The sequence below is a fragment of the Pantherophis guttatus genome, chromosome 1, assembly GCF_059756535.1.
Source record: "Pantherophis guttatus breed Tessera chromosome 1, ASM5975653v1, whole genome shotgun sequence".
Taxonomy (NCBI): Eukaryota; Metazoa; Chordata; class Lepidosauria; order Squamata; family Colubridae; genus Pantherophis; species Pantherophis guttatus.
In genome coordinates this window covers 163,623,341-163,643,712 of record NC_142063.1, presented here as the reverse complement: position 1 = coordinate 163,643,712, position 20,372 = coordinate 163,623,341, and the positions used below count along the sequence as shown (strand labels likewise).

Sequence of the window (20,372 nt, the reverse complement as noted above, 5' to 3'; positions counted from 1 at the left end):
GGCTGATTACTATACCAGAGGGGGGATTACAATCTTGCATCCATGCACAGGATTGATTTTACATTACATGAAAGCACACCATAATTTAATCATCAGTGTAATCAGGGTGAATTGGAGTCGTACAGTAAATCAGTTTCTCAACCTTGGCAGTTTGAAGGTGTGTGAGCTGTCTGAGGAATTCTAGGAGTTGAACTCCACACATCTTCAAACTGAGAAGGTTGTGTAACACTGCAAAGAATGTAGATTTAATCCTGGATTTCCTCATTCATTACCATATCCCTTAATCACTTGGTCCATTTTTCCCATTCCAAAAAGCTTCCTTTTTTGTCTGTGTTGGAATTACATGACTTCAGTGAGAAAGCTTTTTAATATTAATAACCTGTTAATATTAATATTAAATAAACCAAACTTATTTGGTTTCTCACACTCATAATAACTTGTTTTCTTTTTTGACAGTTCAGTAAAATAAGGGATTAAAGGCACATAGATTTGGTTTTATAATATAAAACTTTGGGAATCTCTTGACCCATATCAAATATAGTAGCACCCCAATGAGTCTACATTTTAAAAGATATATAAAAATTATACGAATAGGATAAGGATAGAAATTCACATAGGTCTTAAAATGGACATGGAAATGTAGGACTTAAAAATGCTGAGTAAACACTGAGCTACAGCTGAAGCCACCTGTTTTTTTAACCATTCTTCATACTAATTGACCATATTATATTATTATCATAGTCTGCATTAGTTCTAACATCAAGCTACCAATTTAATAACACCTATATCCAGGGCTTCTATCTCCCTTATTGGCCAAATTCAAAATATGTATCAAACAGTTATGCAGATTCAATCTTGTCATGCTGTACAACTGTTCACAAGAATCAGAAGGATTCATGACCCAGGCATTATTATAAAGGAGAAAGTCAAGTTGTTGCTATCTTTAAGAATTATCAGGTATATCTCAAAATCACCTTTTAAAATGCAGCCAAGAATGGTTTAAATGTTATCTTTAAGATGATGTATATAATTAAAATACAGTTATATATATGAGCCCATGGCAATAAGGCCAAGCACTTATTTCAGGGTTCAAAAAAATATAAGACAGGGTCTTATTTGGGGGGGAAACACGGTAATTATAATTATTTCCTCTATTTTTCTTTATTACTGATAGACTCTGGATTCATTAACAATAAAATAAAAACATTAAAATAACAACATATCAGGATATGCAGTCATTTAGAATTAAACACTTATCTAAAAGGACAATGTTACATATGAAATTTAAAATGACTTGAAAATATAAATGCTTTAGCTTGGTATCAGTAAAGCAGCTACTGCCTATATAAGGGTCAAGCACACACTGCTATGGAGCCATTCCATTATCTACTCTCCTGATAAATCATTCAGATATTTTTTAAAAAATCAGCACTGGTGTTTTAAACTAGTTTGATAAAGGACTGATAGCAAGTGCAATTGATGATACCTCAAAATATTATTGACCAGTTACTGTTAAAAAGTGAATAATCATGCAAACAAAGCATCCATCATTAGTTTATGTTTTGTTCTAATGCGGTGGTGTACAATATGATTAGATAAAAATGACTATAATATTTATTTCCACTGCAGTTTTAAGACTAAACTAATCCACAATAAAGGGTTACACAATGTTCTCTATCAGAAAAAATGATGCTTTTTCTTCTTCTTTAGACTTAGAATAACTTTATTGTCACTTTGAATGTACACTAATTGGCATACATTAAAATGAAATTTCGTTGTATATAGCTCTCAAAGGATCATCACCTCCAATATACACTCCATAAACATGACAAAATAAATAAATAAATACAAAATTATGCATATACCCACATAGAGAATGTGGGCATAAAGAATTTAGAGAATATTTTACATACTACAAATGTTATTTGGTTCTGTAAAGTTCTTTGCTTTATTGATCCAATAGATTTTGCTCTTTGAATTTTATCAGGAAACACATTCAAAAGACCAATGGTTATTAGAAGATTAAATGGTTGGGGAAATAGAATAATCTTTCTTAGTGAATGAATAACTTCAAAACAATACCTTCCTTTGCTCCCACAAGGTATTTTTAGTTCATGGTAAGTCAATCTCCTTACCATTCTTTCTGACATTGTTGATATATTTGCCAACATCAGAACTTTAGTGGTTACATAAAGCCTTTTAGAGATTTCTATTTTTCTGCCAAATTAGTTTTGAACTTTCAATTCAGATAGATTGCTCTAAAAATTGCCCAATGATTGTTGAAAAATTATTAAACCACTTGGAATTATTTGAAAAGGTCTTTTACCTGAGTTATCAGAATTCAGTGAAATTTTTAATAAACTTTATCAGATTGATTCTGAGATCCTCAAGGAAACATTAGCTTTTTACAGTGGTCCATTTTGGTTACAATTCTGCAGAATGTTCCAGTTGAACTACATAGCTTGTTTTCCATAGCATCCTGTCTAAGGACAACTTAATGCTATTATATACTGCATGAAGCAGTACAGAGCAGTTACAGTGAGAGCTACTAGATGCTGTAAATCATGTCCAAGCTTCCTGTTACACATGATTAACTCCCTGAGTCTAATCTTTAAAATGATCTAAGAATATTTGCATTGTGCTACGGTAGCAAGTTCAGTGTTGTTCAGTTGTCAGCAACATGAGAGAATAGCTGTGTTTTCAGGTTTCACTGGACAAGAACTTTCAGGATATACTCATCACATTTAGTTTACCGTTGAATAGCAGTGTGCTTTCCTGTGATGGCTTGGATTCTATTTTCGTGTACAAAAGAAACTATGCATGATTCCCTGAAGATAAGAAAAGATACTAGTTACCTATCATTCACAGCAATGTCTTTTCATTAAAGATTTCTTAATGGGAAAATGCTGTAATAATTAAACAGAAAAGGAACAAATATTTTATATAGGAAAGACATCTCCTGCTTCTTTTCTTATCTAACTTTATTTATTTACAATATCTATATTCTGGTTTTCATTCCCCCACCCAGCTTCCATTCCCCACCCCACCCACCCCATAACAACCCTGTGAGAAAGATTCATCTTTTATGCCGAAGGATGAACTTGATGTTGGACCACCCTAGTTGGAGTCAGCATTTAAACATCTACCTGCTTTTGTTTGTAGTTGATGTTTTTAAAAATTAATAACAATAGCAAGAGAGTTGCATAGACTGAGATCTGCTTGAAATAGATGACAGAAACTTTATATGTTCAATTACATTGTCTGAAGCAAAGAAGAGGCTTCAGCTATGCACTGTGGAACATGGAGCAAAAGTCCTTCCCTCTTTAGTGAGGCCCCCAACTACTATTACTTTGCCTTCAATTATCAATCCACTTGTGCTAAAACCTATAGCAGTACTGCAGGAGAATTGTTTGTACAATTTAACATCAAAGCAGCTCAAGACTAGCAGAGTGCATTAATTCTTGGAAGCCTGCCCAGGGCAAAATGTTAAAGAAAAAAAAGTCTAAAAATTTCAATGTGTGGTTTATCAATTTTTTTTAATCACATACATGACAGGTCCTTGAGAGACAGCTGGGAGAGACCCACTCCTGTCCTCTGAGTGGCTGCCCATTGCCACATCTTCTGGAACAAAATTAAGACTAGTAAATGGCAAGTCTCAACCACAACTAGAATATCTTCAGGAAATGTATTCTTTAACCTATATGTTAAAGAATAGGATTTTTAAAAAGTTTTAGACAGATACAGAGAAAAGTTTCACTATTTACTAGCATTCATTTCCCACAAGTAACAAAGTGGATTTTCTAAATGTAGGACCAATGTTAGCATCCATTATAGGGGTGGGAATGCTAGAAATTCTGTAGTCTTCATCTACTTTTATTTTATTTTTTTTTAAATGTAGTGCCATGAAGAAAAGTGCTGCCCCAGTCAGCCACAGCCACTGTCATTGCATTAATCCACCTGCCCCTCCTACATTACGCCAGCATTTATGTCATTCAAACCACACTCTATTTGAGAAGTGCTTTTCTGCCCTGGATCAAGCTTGCCAAATTGTGCTTGTTCTTTCTTGCAATTGCAACACTTATGTTTGCTAATATCACTTCAAAGTAAGCCCCTGTTCTGATTTTATCTAGAATGCCTGATATCAAATTACATGTTCATTAAAAAAAAACTTTAAAGTTAATTGGAAGAAGTCCATTTTTGTAGTTGCTATCCAAGAAAATAGTGCACCACGAGCCCCATTTCTATTAGCAGAATGCCTTTAACCCAAAGGAGAATGGGAATCTGGAAAAGAAAAAAGTGAAACAAAAACATTCTTAATGAACATACAAAGGCGGAAAGCACTGTTTCTATATATGGTCAAATGGTTGCTTACCACTATATGCATCTGAACAAGATGCAGCAAAATCAGCATGTTAATAAGCACCATTTGTTTGATATTACAACTTTGAACAAATTTGGATAGTAATCAATCTAAGTTTTCCTGGGGCAGTTTAATATGCAGATTTTATACAAGGCATATAAATTTAAGAATGCACCTGTTAAAACAAGCAAAATCCCAAATTTAAATCTAATAGCATTCACAGGATTGTACGTTCACAACAGTTCAGGTTCGTATGGTTCTGTTTTGTGAATGTAATATTGCTTTATACTATCAAGTATTGTATTTGTGTGCTTGATAACAACCAGCAATTCTTGCTAGGTTTAGTGCTAATCAAATGAGATTTGGCCAAAATTGAGCAGTTTAATCATTGTACTTGATCCACATATTTCTAATTACTATACTTGGGCAGTGGAAACACACACTTGTTGAATATTATTGTTTGTCAAGTTTTTATTTGTTTTCTTTTTCTTGCCATCAATCTTATATCGGTATTGTTTGGTGATTTGAATAGTATTAATCAGTAATGGCATGTATTTTGTCAAATACAGTGATTGCAATTTTAGAGGCGATACCTTGGATGTGATTTTTTTTGCATATAGAACATTGAATATAGAAAAAAAAGTATGTTGTTATGATGAAGTGTGCTTTTTAAATTCTGAAAGTCTGACAATGGACATCACCAGGAGCCCTTGTGGCACAGTGATTAGAATGCAGCATTGCAGGCAAACTGTTCACAGCCTGGAATTCAATCCTGATGGAGCTCAAGGTTGACTCAGCCTTCCATCATTCTGACGTCGATAAAATGAGCACCCAGATTGTTGGGGGCAATATGCTGATATTGAACACCGCCCAGAGAGTGCTGTAAAACACTATGGGGTGGTGTATAAGTCTGCTATTGCTATTTGAGGGACTGCCTCTCCCCAATTAGATTTACCAATCCTGTCAGATCCAGCAGAAGCAGCAGGTTGCTGGTACAATCTGCTAGGGACTTACATTTAATGGGTCCCAGGAAAAGTTCCTTGTCTGCCCTGATGCCTGCCTTATGGAATATTGTCCCTTCCAATGTGATGTTAGCTCTATTCTTGTTGATCTTCCCTCAAGACCTGGCTATGTCATCAGGTCTGGTCATCAGGTGGTCCCAGAGGACTGGTGAGATTTTGAGATGGCTCCATTAATGCTGTTAACTTTTATTCTCTCTTAAGCCTTTTGAGTTTTAAAATTTTTATATGCTTATTGTTTTATCATTTTGCTGTACGTTGCCTAGAGTCACTTTTCTTTTCTTTTTTTTATTTTCAATTTACATAACAATAAATATTTTTAACAGTACTGTGTCATGTGCCTCTTACAGGTATTTACAAGTGTTTTCTTTTAAAAGGAAAACACATACAATTTTCATCCTGCGGTTCTGAGAATGCACACATTTTGGCATCTGTCATCAAGAGACATGCTGCTGATTTCCACTATCAGTTTTTAGACCAAATATCTTGAAATGGCAAGAGAGCTCTATAGTATATGTAAATTAATCTAGGATTACCAATTCTGGCTGCATAATTCTAGATGGCACTAGATGGCAGCAGGAAGTTATAAATGTTTTTGTAGTCTTATTGCCATCTGGTGGATGTCTGCTACATACGCTAAAAAAACTTTGTTTAGTCCCAAATACTTTGATTGCTCAATAGGTCAGAAACTATTTGTTCATAGTTTGCCTTGACCCTTCAACTTGATAATTGTACTGAACAGGAATGAATCCATGCAGAGATTCAATAGATGCAGTTTCATAAGTCACCTAACATTTATGCTTGACAGATCTCTACACAACATAGTTTTATTATTTATTTAATAGATTTTTTTATCCCAGCTTTATTACTTTATAAAGTAAAGTTTTGCTAACTCAGGGCATAAAACATGCATATTATTCCTTCCTCCTCCTACATTCTCCACAACAACTCTGTGAGATGGATTGGGCTGTGAGACAGTGACTAGCCCAAAGTAACAAAATTCCACAGGCACAAGGTAATGCAGTTATTTGTTCAAGCATCATTCTGATTCCTCCTTTAAAATTTAAGGGAATCTAAAGTGCACACTGCTAATGTAAACAGATTTCAGTTGCTTTAACTGGCAGCTTCCTTTTCAGGTCAAAAGGATCCCAAAGTTAAATTTAACTTTTGTTCTGGTGAGGGATGAGACACCGGGAGATATCTATTAATCTTCATTAGGCAAATGCAGTTTAATCTCTTTTTTTTCAAATTTGTAGAAGAGAAATTGACAAGCAATTTAACATTCAGAAAAATATTTTATTATTTTTTCCTCTGAAACTCAGATGAATCACAACTGAGTGATACATAGCAGGCTGAGGCATGTGTTTCTGAACATGATACCATCTGGCATAGATGATGGATACACCATACACATCCTTTTGTATAATACTATTATTTTGGAGCACTATATTTAGTAGCATTAAAATTTCCATTAACAAATGAGAGAATGTATTCCAAATCCTGCTGCTTTACCAATTCTCTCTCCCTCAAAAGACATAATTAAAAAAAAAACAATCATCATAACAGAGAGGCAATTACAATTGTTAAAACTGCAAATTAAACCCAATATTACTCAATAGTCCTACTCAGAATTCCAAGTACCAGGGCATAATGTATATGAAGAAACTGAGCACAGCCCTTGGAGAAGGGACAAATTGGGAGAAGAACATTTCTGAAACCTGGCATCCCCCAGAATTCCTTTTTTAAAATAAATTTTTATTGAAGAAAAATTTAACAAGATAAAACAATACAAATATTTAAAAAGAAAATAAGGAAAATAGTGAATACCTAAGCCAGAAAAAGACTTAGAAAAGAAAAAGGGAAAAATTATAAAGAAGCAGCTTCCAATCTTTTTAACAATGATTATAAATGCATTTATATTTTACCCTTTCTCTCTAAGGTTACATCATAACTTCCTTCTTGCCACAAACTACTCTTTCTAATCTCCAAATCCACAAATTATTTCATTTTTCTGTTTTTCAGAAAAAAGTTCCTAAGGGGTTTCCTGTCCCTGATATATGTTGTTGTTCTTTCTCTAGCCAATTTTGCCATCTCTGCTAGTTCTGTCATCTTCACTAACTGTTCCTCCACTGAGGTAGTCAGAACCTTTCCATTTTTGTGCATATAATAGACTTGCAGCATCCTCAAGAATTCTTATCTAGCTGATCCTACATTCCTTTACAGCTAATTTACTTCCTTCTGTTTATGGCCTCGCCTTGTAAATTATCTTCAGTGGCTTCTCCATAATACCAAAGGACATTATCTTTCCTCCCTTCTCTTTCTCCTTCTCCTCAGTTCTAGCTTTCCGTGACTGAATTTGTAAAATTTCTCCAGTTCTCACAACAGTACTGAACAATTACAATTACAGAAACACAGTTCTATTGATATTCTTTCATTATCTTCCCCTGGAAGAAAAGTATGGAGAAATCTGGAGAAGGGTCTTCATCAAGTGTTCCAATGACAGAAAGAAAAGCAGCTCAGACTTACCAAAGGAAAAAAAAGGCATGTGTTGTGATTGGTGACTCACTTCGCAGTGGAACAGAATCATCAATTGGTAGACCAGACACTACTGTATATTGAGGGGAGTATGCTGCCTCCTAGGTGCAAAGCAGAGGTGGGTTTCAGCAGGTTCTGACCAGTTCTGGAGAACCGGTAGCGGAAATGTTGAATAGTTCGGAGAACTGGTAGTAAAAATTCTGACTGGCCCCATCCCCATCTATTCTCTGCCTCCCAAGTCCCAGCTGATCAGGAGGAAATGGGGATTTTGCAGTAACCTTCCCCTGGAGTGGGGAGGGAATGGACATTTTACAGTATCCTTCCCCTGCCATGCCCACCAAGCCATGCCACACCCACCAAGCCACACCCACAGAACCGGTATTAAAAAAATTTGAAACCCACCACCAGTGCAAAGATCAAAGATGTGACAGAGAGACTTATAAAAATAATTAGGCTCACCGATTATTATCTCCTTCTCCTCTTTCATGTTGGGGCAAATGTTAATGAAGAGCCTGAAAACAGTATCAGGAGACTATGAGCAATGAAGTTTATAGGAGTACAGGTGGTTTTTTTATCTGTACTTCTGATGGAAGGTCAACACCCAGCGAAGGAATGGAGGATTTTAGAAGTCAACAGCTGTTTCAAGGGATGGTGCTGTTCATATAACTTTGGATTTCTTCTGTTTATATTACCTACAGGAAGAGCTTTGGGCAAGCGAGGGGATAGTAATACAATGACTCGTCTTAATTCTCCCAGTTTTTTGTGACTGAAAGGCGTAAATGAAATGGTTTTAATTCAAGTCCTGGCTTTGAAATTCATCTTTTTGTCTGGACTTTAGTTTTTTCTGATAACATAAAATCATAAGCTATGTAGTGACTTACATTGTATGCTTCAATAAGAAGAATCAATGGTCAATTTGATTATGTCTCTAAATTGATTATATTGTTACATTATTGATAATTGATTTATAATATTGATTTATAATATTACGGAGATGTGGTTGGGCTAGGAGGGGGGGTTCCCCTTGTTGAAATGTGCCCACCAGGCTTCCGAGCATTCCATCAGCCGAGGGTTCAGGGGAGGGGCGGGGGAGTAGTGGTTGTTATAAAGGAAAGTCTTGGTCCAAAGGAAGCCACTGTGCCTCAGATAGCCGGATGTGAGTCCCTTTGTGAAGTGGGGTCATGGGGTGCAGGTGGGCCTGCTGATCATGTACCTGGCTCCCTGCCACGTGGCGACAGCCCTGCCTGAGCTGCTCAACATGATAGCCAGGATGGTGGTTGATACCCCCAGACTTATGGTTATGGGGGATTTCAACCTGCCGTCCATCGGTGAAACGTCTGTGGCGGCTTGGGAGTTCATGGCTTCCATGACGGCCATGGACCTGACCCAGTTAGTTCATGGCCCTACACACATAGGGGGACACACTCTGGACTTGGTTTTCATCTCTGGCCAGTGGCTGAATGGTTTAGATATAGGGGATGTGGTGATTAAACCCTTGTCATGGTCTGACCATTCTCTCCTTCACCTTGACCTTCAAACCGCTACACCCCGCCGCAGGGAGGCAGAACCGACTAGGTGGTTCCGCCCCAGGAGCCTGATGGATCCTGATAGGTTCCAGACGGAGCTTGGGCCATTCCCTGAGGCTCTTGCTCACGACCCAGCTGAAGACCTGGTGGCTGCCTGAGATAGGGCGGCCGCTGGAGCTTTGGACCATGTCGTGCCTTTGCGGCCTCTGACCCGCCGCCGATCTCACTTAGCTCCCTGGTTTTCCGAGGAGCTGAGGGAGATGAAGCGCCGGAAAAGACGCCTAGAGAGCAGTTGGAGGGCTAGCCTTTCTGAATCTGACCAAACACTGGTAAGGTCTCATATTAAGATCTACCTAGTGGTGATAAAAATGGCAAAGTTTAATTATTTTTCCGTTCTTATCGCGTCTGCAGATAACCGCCCAGCCGCCCTGTTCAGGGTGACCCACTCCCTGCTCCATCTGGGAGCGCGGGAGGACCCCTTGGAGGGCAGGGCTGAGGATTTTGTGCAGTAACTGCATGACAAAGTCACTCAAATTCAGGAAGGCCTGGACTCTGACTGGGTAGATACAGGCGGGGTGACGGAGACAGGTCTTGAGAGAGTTATCTGGGAGGAGTTTGACCCAGTGACCCCTGAAGACGTGGACAGGATTCTGGGTAGACTTAGCACAGCCACATGTTTATTGGACCCGTGTCCCTCCTGGTTGGTGCTGGCTTCCCAGGAGGTTACACGAGGCTGGCTCCAAGGGGTTGTTAATGCTTCTTTGAGAGAGGGCTACTTTCCCGCTGCCTTAAAAGAGGCGGTGGTGAAGCCTCTCCTCAAGAAGCCCTCCTTGGACCCGGCTGTTTTAGCAAATTATTGTCCAGTCTCCAACCTTCGCTTTCTGGCGAAGGCTGTTGAGAGTGTGATGGCACAACAGTTCCCCCAGTACCTGGATGAAGCGGTCTATCTCGATCCGTTCCAGTCAGGCTTCAGGCCTAGGCACAGCACAGAAATGGCATTGGTCGCATTGGTTGATGATCTCTGGAGGGCTCGAGACAGGGGCTGTTCCTCTGTCCTGGTCCTGTTAGACCTCTCAACGGCTTTTGATACCATCGACCATGGTATCATGCTGCACCGGTTGGAGGGGTTAGGGGTGGGGGGCACCGTGTTGCAGTGGTTCTCCTTCCTCTCTGACCGGTCGCAGTTTGTGTTGACGGGGGGCCAGAGGTCGACCCCGAGGCGCCTTGTATGTGGGGTGCCACAGGGGTCGGTCTTCTCGACCCTTCTGTTCAACATTTATGTGAAGCCGCTGGGTGAGATCATCCGTGGTTTCGGGGTGAAGTACCATCAGTACGCTGATGACACTCAGCTGTACATCTCCACCCCGGACCACCCCAATGATGCCCTTGACATGATGTCCCGGTGTCTGGAGGTCGTATGGATCTGGATGGGGAAAAACAAGCTCAACCCATCCAAGACCAAGTGGCTGTGGCTTCCGGTGTCCCGATATAGTCAGTTGGTGCCATCTCTGGCTATTGGGGGCGAGTCATTGGCCCCCACAGAGGGCTCGCAACTTGGGTGTCCTCCTAGATGCATGGCTGTCTTTAGAAGAGTATGTGACAGCCGTGGCCAGGGGGGCTTTTTATCAGGTTCGCCTGATTCGCCAGTTGCTTCCTTTCTGGATCAGGACTCGTTACGCACGGTCACCCATGCCCTCATCACTTCCCGCCTGGACTACTGCAATGGTCTCTACATGGGGCTCCCCTTGAAGAGCACCCGGAGGCTCCAACTGGTCCAGAATGCAGCCGCGCGGGTGATTATGGGAGCGTCATGGCGCTACCATATAACATTTCTCCTGCGTGAGCTGCATTGGCTCCCGGTGGTCCTCAGGGTGTGATTCAAGATGTTGGTGACCACCTCCGTGGCTTAGGGCCGGGATATTTACGGGACCGCCTTCTGCCACCGAGAGCCTCCCACCAGCCAGTATGCTCCCACAGAGAGTGGCTCCTCCGGGTGCCGTCGGCCAAACAATGCCGACTGGCGGCCCCCAGGGGGAGAGCTTTCTCTGTGGGAGCACCTGCCCTCTGGAACGAGCTCCCCCCGGAGATACGGATGATTCCGGACTTACGTACTTTCTGTCGGGCCCTCAAAACCTTTTTATTTCATCAAGTCGGGCTGGCATAATCTCTCCAATTGTGTATTTTAATTTGGATTTTAATGGGGAATTTTAACTGTCAGGCCAAATTGTTTAATTCATTTTTAAATTGTTTTTATATTTTGTATCTGAAGTTTTTTACTTCTGGCTGTTCACCGCCCTGAGTCCTTCAGGAGAAGGGCGGTATATAAATTTAAATATTAAATTAAATAAAATTAAATTAATATGTTGTGTTTTTTATTGTTTTGCTTGCACTGGCCCTTAAGGTCTAAGTGTAGAGCATATAAAATACTGTTATTACTGCTACTATAATAGGCAATACTATAATAGGCAATAGTTTGCCTGTCTTTAGTGATACACAGACATGTAGGCATGACTGTCTTCCCCAAATCCCAAAGAACCTACATGAGAAAAGAAGAAGAGCAGAACACATAAGCAGACCTGCCAGTCTTCAGTCAAATTCAATGAAGCAAAATAATTGAGCATCTCAATAGAATGAAATGCTATCTCATAATTTAGGCCTTAAGAATGTTTGTCTCTCTATGAGTACCTTTGTCAGTTTTTTTACTCCTGGTGGTCACCTGGAGAAGACCCTGAACTTCCCTTAGCAAGATTACCAGAGATGGCCTAAAGCAGGATTAGAATTCAGTCTCCTAGTTTCTAGCTTGATGCCCTAAATCACTACACACCAAATTGATTTGGTATGTCTTAAGAACCAGCATCAAGTAAAAAAGAATAATATTTTGTAGTAATAAACTCTCTTCTGTTAACTGGGGAGGGATATTCTAAAAGGGGGTGGGCGGGATTTAGAGAAAAGCTGCTACTTCAGTGACAAACACTGACTGAGTACTCATTATTGGGATATATCTCTTGATTTGAGCTAAAGGGAAATCTGTATTTAAACTGTATCAACCACTTCCAGCCCCAGTTAACTTTCAGTCATTATTTTATAGTTGTAGCAGTGTTGTCAATGGTATTTCCGCAATCTTTATTCTCATCAGAATTTATTATGACTCATAAATATAAAATAATTATACCTGTAAACATATACAGCCTTAGAAAAGGGGGAAGGGGGTTCAGACTTCAGGTTCTTTGACAGTGTGATTGGGAGAAATGAATATAGAAACTACTATATGGTATTAGAGTAGTGCAATGTGCTGTGAGCCCTCTACTGGTAATTTCTGTTCATAGAAAGCACAATAAATTTATATAGATAGATGAAAGAGAGGGAGGGAGGGAGGGGGGGGAGAGAGAATTGTGTGTATGTGTGTGTGTATAAAATAATAATCTGCAGCCTTCATTCTAATTTACTCTATTCCTTATCAAGTCAGTTCCCTGTTTCACATCTTCACATAAATATGTAAAATGCTTATGCTCATTCTATTCATAAAATGCATCACTATATTATTATTTATGAACTTTTTAAACAATTACCATACATATCTCTAACAAAAAAAGGATACAGTGGTAAGGATAACAATAGAATACAGTGTAAGGATAAAAATAGTTAGTATAATTTAGTATGAGTACTAAAAGATACATATTTTTTCTAATGCATTTCATTATCAACAACTTTGTTCACAGCAATATTAAACCAGGGCTTCAAACCTTTGCTCCCATTCTTCTTTACTATTGCTATGTCCTTCTGATTAACCAGGGACCAAGAGAAGACTTTACTTCGCTGCTTTCTAATCCAAATTTTAACTTTGAAGTTCTTTCCATGCTACACAGGGCTATGCATTTTTAATTATGGTTCAGACTGCCATCAATTCATCATCGATGATAACAGCCTCCATCTCTTGGGACACATTAACCCAGACTACGTGGAATTTTGTTCTACCCTCACCAGGCTATGAAGCTATGAAGCAAACCCTTATTTTGGATTAACTTAATATTCACTAAGAATGCCATCAAGTGAAGGGAACATTAGTCTGGCAATGCTAGACTTTCTAGTCAGGAAACAGGTACAACCTTTAGCCATCTCACCACACTACTGGGTAATACAGGTACTAACCTTTAGCCATCTCACCACACTACTTAATCTCTCTTTCATTCTCTGCTCAGCCCTCTTACGAGCAGCACTTTTTGGGAGGTTATTTAATTATGGTGTAGCTATACCCCTATAAGTACTTTTCCTCTATTCTTTATGATATTGCCTTTCTCTCATCTCCAGCCCATAACTGAGGCAGGTTATTTAGCTGTTCCTATTTTTCAATAAATTTTCCCTTTCCTCCCCCAAACAATCTGGGTAAAACCTGATCAACACTTTCCTTAGTACTTACAGGTCTTATACAGTTCCTTATAAACAAGAGTTTGCCACTCAGATAAAAGAGAAGTAGATCTGCTTTTAAACTCTTTCTTGAAAGATAGATAGTCCTCTGCTACAAAGAGGGAAACAAAGCTAGGCGCTGCCAGTTCATCCTCTGTTGTTGCTACCGTAGTTCTGTTACCAGTAGATGTAAAATAAGCTTTCCACTGTTTAAACTGGTAAGGATTATAAAGGGCTACATTTTAAGCTATTAGTATTTCAGTGGCTGAATGGCATCATACTGCATATTCCTTTCAATGGCCTCACCAGGTATTACCAGCCATAAGACCAAAACTGAGTTTCTTGGTCACTTGGTACAATAGGCCAGGAGTCCCCAACCCCCGGGCCGTGGACTGGTACCGATCCACAGCCTGTGAGGAACCGGGCCATACAAGCGGTGGGCAAGTGAATGAAACTTCATCTGTGCATGCACAGGATCTAGGTTGCATGTGAAAGCATCCCCTCCCAGTCTTTGGAAGACAATTTTTCTTCTGAAACTGGACCCCGGTGCCAGAAATATTGGAAACTACCGTGATAGATTATTCTAGCATTTGTTGAAGACATAGCTTGTTCTTTAGTGCCCTTCTCTTTTACTTTTATTCCTCCTTCATGCCTGTTACCTGTAAGCCAATCTGTTTTGGAATAGGGATTTAATACCCCTCACAAGAATGCTAGACTTCTCTTCAGAAATAGTCTGGCTCATTGGCCACAGGCATGGAGGAGAGGTTGCACTGCATTGAGGCACTCCCTCTCATTTCATCACAAGCAGTCCTTCAACACTGCAACTTCATAGGAGTTTAACTCACCATTCGACGTAGCTGTAGACCATCATTCTAGAGCACAAGATCCATGATCATAAATGGCAAATTGGTCACAAGCACAGATGAAGGATGGGCTCTGAGAATAACCTTGGGAGATAAGAAGAAGAGCCAAACACAGTAAGAGCAATAGTCCGATTAGAGAAATCTCAGCTCACAAAAGGAATAGGGGTGGAGAAAGTGTCCCAGAAGGGACCTTCCCTAGTTCTGTAGAAAATAAAGGCAGAGAAGTGGGGAAATACTTTCAGACTTGCAAGATACTGAAACCTTACAATAAAGGTAATGTTAGTATTTATGATTTTGGTTTCCTGTCTGGACTACATCAAAAGGCTGATAAGATTGCACCATAGGGTATGTTTCACTCATGCCGCCTTCAGTAGCTGCAATCTGTTAATTGGACAATTTGATAGGGTGGCTAAACATGCCATTTTAAACAACCATCTACACTTCTCCAACCCACATCATTCTACATTGGGAAAATTAATTTTTTTTTTCTATTACCAGATAGGAGGAGAAACAAAGTCAGGGAACCTGCAGGATCATAATTTGTACATAGGAGTAGAACATAAGAATTTAATGACAACATGGATGCAAAACCTCAAAAAAGTAATTATGATAGAACAATGGAAAAAGTATGGGGAAAAACCAATAAAATTTACTCCAAGCTATAATTTGAGGGAAAATAGGTTCAAAATGTTGTACAGATGATATATAATTCCATCAATTATTATCAAGATGGACACATTATATAATAATAATGTTGGAAACTGCAAATTAACAAGGAACATTTACTCACATCTAATAGTAATGTAAAAAAACCCTCAAAACTATTGGAAGGAACTACATTGAAGCATTCAGAATTTTTAAAAATAAAACTTGAATTCAAACCACAAATATTTTTATTAGGAATAATTCTAGGCAGCATAAACCAAACGTATTATAATGTACTAGGGTACATGCTGACAGAGGCATGAACAAATCAGATGCATATTGGAAAAGGAAAACTTTGCCAACAATACAAGAGTGAGAGACCACAATTTGAGAATATGCAGCAAAACTGACTGCATATAATCATAACAGAAGTTTAATCAAGTGTAAGGAAGAATTGCTCCATTATTTTTGATACATTACACAACAAGGCAAATTTAGATATTGGGAATATGTTTTTAGAAAAATAGTTAAGAGACTAATTAAAAATAACAGAAAAAGCAACTTAAATAGATATAAGCAATAATCTTCAGTGTTTAATGTTAAAGCTAGTATTTAAGTAACAGTAGTTACTTAAGAGATGAAAGGGATCCCTTAAGGAAGGGATGAAAAAGGAATAATGTATTGTTTCTGTTTACAATATTTTTTCTTAAACTTTATTTTTTTATCCTGCTTTTTGTATCTTTATTCTTCTGTGACTTCTGGTTAAACGTATGCAATATTTGGGGTGGGGGGGGACAACAAAAATTAACAAAACCTTTTTTGTTAAAAGGTTAAAACATAAGAGACCCTGTTCATGATTAATCATAAAACTTCATAAAACTTCTAAATTATTTTTAAAAGAACATATTGCCACAAAATGTTAAAATTGTGATGAATTGTGTTATCATGGAATATATCAAAGGAAAATATAGAAGGAAAATGGTCAGGTCTCTTATAGTGGTATGTGCTGCATATTATGCAATGTAGCTTGATGCCTCTGGGCTACAACATAGCGTACCAAAAATGAACTCTACAAGAATCTGTATTAAATATCAACTTGAGTAAAAGACTAAGAATTATAGTTATTTCATTTTTCCTCTCAAAATTGGCCAGAGCAGCACAGTTATATAGTAAGTAGTCCTTGATTTACAAATATTCATTTACTGACTGTTCAAAATTACAACAGCACTAAAAAAAGTGACTTATGACCATTTTTCACATGACCTTTGCCACATCCTCATGGTTACATGATCAAAATTTAGGCGCTTGGCAACTGGCATATATTTATGACAGTTGCAGTGTCCTGGGGTCATGTGATCACTTTTTGCAACTTTCTGACAAGGAAAGTCAATGGGGAAGCCAGATTCACTTAGCCATGTTACTAACTTCACAACTCCAGTGATTCACTTAACAACTGTGGCAAGAAAGTTCATAAAAGGGGCAAAACTCACTTAACAACTGTCTTACTTAGCAGTGCAAATTTTGGCTCAGTTGTGGTTGTAAGTCGAGGACTATCTGTACGGAACAAACATTCTGCTATTGAACCCAGGAATGTGGAAAAAATAGAGAATGAAAACTTTAAGCACTGTTCTTTCAGAGTCAGTCCTACCATGCAGTGTAGGGAGTTAATCCTAGGCTGCAGATATGCTGTGACACAGAGTTTGCTGAGGAAGTCTTGACATACCAACATCTTGTGCAGGTAGTCTACTTACGACAGTTCATTTAGTGACCACTTAAAGTTACAACAGCACTGAAAAATGAGACTTATGACCATTTTTCACAGCTACAACCTTTGCAGCATTCCCCATGATCTTGTGATCAAAATTCAGATGCTTGGCCACTGGTTCATATTTATGACAGTTGCAGTGCCCTAGGGTCATGTGTATTTATTTATGTATTTATTTATGTATTTATTCTGTCATCGTTACGTAGTATATATTGGAGGTGGTGGTGACCCTTTGAAAGCTGTATGCAGCGAAATTTCATTTTAATGTATGCCGATTAGCGTACATTCAAAGTGACAATAAAGCAATTCTATTCTATTCTATTCTATTCTATTCTATTCTATTCTATTCTATTCTATTCTATTCTATTCTATTCTATTCTATTCTATTCTATTCTATTCTATTCTATTCCTCACCTTTTGCGGCCTTCTGACAAGCAAAGTCAATGGGGAAACCAGATTCACTTAACAACCAGGTTGCTAAGCTATCAACTGCAGTGATCCACTTAACAACTGTGGTAAGAAAAGTGGTAAAATGGGGCAAAACTCATTTGACCAATATCTCACTCAACAGCAGAAATTCTGGGCTCAATTTTGGTTGTAAGTCAAGGACTACCTGAACTTTACATCTGGTCCAGAAAGTTCAGTCCATTGAGCTACTCTGGCTAGGCAGGGAAAGGGCTATCATTTGGTTTCCTGCTTGTCTTGACAGTTCCCCCTCCCCCAAAAAAAAGCCTCAGAGGTCCTTCAGGTTATCAGCCGAATATTTTCCCCTCACCCTGTAGCCACAACAGGTCTCTAGCCACCCCGGGGGAGGGGAATGGGATGACTTCTCACTGCGGTGAGCTACCATTTTCACAGCAGACTTGAACCCAAAGTAGCACTTCGCACCTCTTTTAGCAATCTCACGAGGGTGTAACTTGGGGAAGGGAGGAGCAAGCTTGGAACGGCAGTGGGACTTTCTCCTAAGTCAATTTAGGTCAAATCGGCCACCGCGCTGTGGCCTCGAAGAAACCCAGGCACCGAGCGTGCGTGCGGGCGCAAGAAGAAAGCGAGGCAGAGGAAGGGAGCGGGGGGAGAGAAAGAGCCCCAGAAACTCCAGAGGAAGTAGCGCTGCAAGGCAGCAGAGACTTCGGCAAAGGCCCGAGGAAGGGGGGGAGGGGGAAACTCCCCTCTTTTCTCCCGCCTCGCGCGCTCTCCTCCGCCCCCTCCCTCCCGCTTCCTCCCCGGGTGACGTTGCCCGCAGGAAAGTTCCCCGAATCAACAGCGCGCGCCCACCTTCAAGGAGAGCCGAAGCGTCTGCGGGTGGCGTCGCTTCGCACCTGGGAGCCGCAAAAAAAAGGAGCTAAAGGGGCCGGGAGGACCGAGGACCGGAGGGCTTTCTACCATCCCTTTGGGAGCGCGCAACCTGGCGCAGTCGGTGCAGCCAAGCGAATTCCCAGGTAAAGCAGGGGAGGCGGGCGTGTGTGTGTCTGTGTGTGTGTGGTGGTGGGGATCTGGCATTAGCAGAGGCGGCATCTCGGGAATAGGAGCCAAACCAAGCACACGGGCTGGAAGGAATCGGCGCACGCCTTGGTTCGGTTTTTCCCCTTGTCGGAGCACTACAAAACCCACGCAGTAAAATCAGCCTTCTGCCAAGGCTGGGCTTTAATATTCCGCGAGTTTTTAATCTCCCGTTTTCTAAAAACCAGCGGCAGGGAGTTCGTGGTGCAATCCTAGACGTGATTATTCAGAAATAATTATACCACGTTTCTTTTCTAGTTCAGCTTGGGGTGTTTCTTGGGAATAAACTCTTGTTAAGAACGGTTGGTGGGACATCTGGCGATTTTTTTTTAGATCTCCCATCATTTACAGTTAGCCTAGCCCGAGTTAGGGCTAAGAGATGCCAGATCTACTGTGATACCATTAGAGAATAGAATGGCAACGGGCCTGAATTGGAAGGATTCTTATGGGTTATCTTTTAAGACCTGTTAAGGGGATGATTTGATGAATTTCTGCATTTAGGGGATGTTAAGGGGATGATTTAATGGATTCCTGCATTTAGCTGAGGTTGGACCTCAGGTAAATGCAGGAATCCATTAAATCATCCCCTTAACAGGTGTCTATCTACTGTAATCTTTTTTTCTAAAACTTTCAGTAAGAGGTCCCAAAGGTGACCTCCCAAAAGGTGCTTTTTCAAGAGGTAACTGGACTTTCTGGTTTTTCTTTGAAGGCGTTTCGCTTCTCAACCAGAACTGAAGAAACTTCTTGGATGAGAAGCGAAACGTCTTCAAAGAAAAACCAGAAAGTCCAGTTGCCTCTTGAAAAAAGCACCTTTGGGACAACCGTGACTGAGAATCTCCATAGACTTTCAGTAAGAGGGTAGCAGCATTATTCTGGATCCATTGCTGAACAGCTCTTCCTATCAAGAAGTTTCTCCTAAACTTCTTGATAGGAAGCCTTCTTTTTCGTTTATTTCATTTAATTAATATTTAATCATTTAATTAATGTTGAATGCATACATGAAATAATTATTTCATTTAATTTCAACTCATTGGACTCTGTCCTGCTTACAAAAGAGAGCAAGTCCAGCCTGCATTTCACAGGAACAACAGCCCTTTAAATACTTATAGATTCCTATCGTATCTCCTATCATTCTCCCACCCCCCCTTTTACAAACTAAACCTGTAGCTCTCTGCGCTGCATAGAACTTTGTTTTCAAGCCTCTTACTTCTTGGTATGTCTCATTTGAATCCACTCCCGTTTCTTTAAATTCCTTTTAATCTGTGGACCCAGTACTGGAAGCAATATTTTAAGTGTGGTCTAACTAGTGTACGCAAAATTGCTTCACTGTAATGATTTTGATGCAGTGAGAGCCAGGTTGGTGTAATGGTTAAGGCACCAACCAGGAGATGGTGAGTTCTAGTCTTGCCTTCCTTCGGCATGAAGCTAGCTCTGTGAACTTGGTCCAGTTACTTTCTCTCAGCCATAGAAGGAGATAATGACAAGCCACTTCTGCAAATCTTGCCAAAAGAACTCTAGGGATTAATCCAGGCAGTCACCGAGTCAAAATATGACTTGGATTTTTTTTAAAAACGACTAGAAGGCATACATACATAGACACACACACAAATACTGAATTTAATGCAATGCTTTTGTTAATGCGGTCAAATATTGTTGAATTGTGCTACTTTCTTTCATGAGATGTCACGTTTTGACTGATGGTAGTTGATGGAGTCATGGTACTTTGAAAACTAAAGTTGCAAGATTATCTCCTAA

General features: G+C 39.7%; 1 protein-coding gene and 1 long non-coding RNA gene across 2 annotated transcripts in view; one reads left to right on the top strand and one right to left on the bottom strand.

Annotated features, from left to right (window-relative positions):
* Positions 1-1,693: 1,693 nt before the first annotated feature.
* LOC117674957 (uncharacterized) lies at positions 1,694-18,259 on the bottom strand. The gene is made up of 4 exons (XR_015731182.1): positions 18,006-18,259; positions 14,690-14,791; positions 7,906-8,015; positions 1,694-2,828 (listed from the first exon to the last, which is right to left on the bottom strand). It is a non-coding gene; the product is annotated as an uncharacterized LOC117674957 (long non-coding RNA).
* The window catches only part of STAT4 (signal transducer and activator of transcription 4), a 45,879-nt gene continuing 43,551 nt past the window's right edge, over positions 18,045-20,372 (top strand). The window contains exon 1 of the mRNA XM_034429633.3: positions 18,045-18,556. The gene's annotated coding sequence lies outside the window, so the exon portion shown is untranslated. The remainder of the gene's footprint in view (positions 18,557-20,372) is intronic.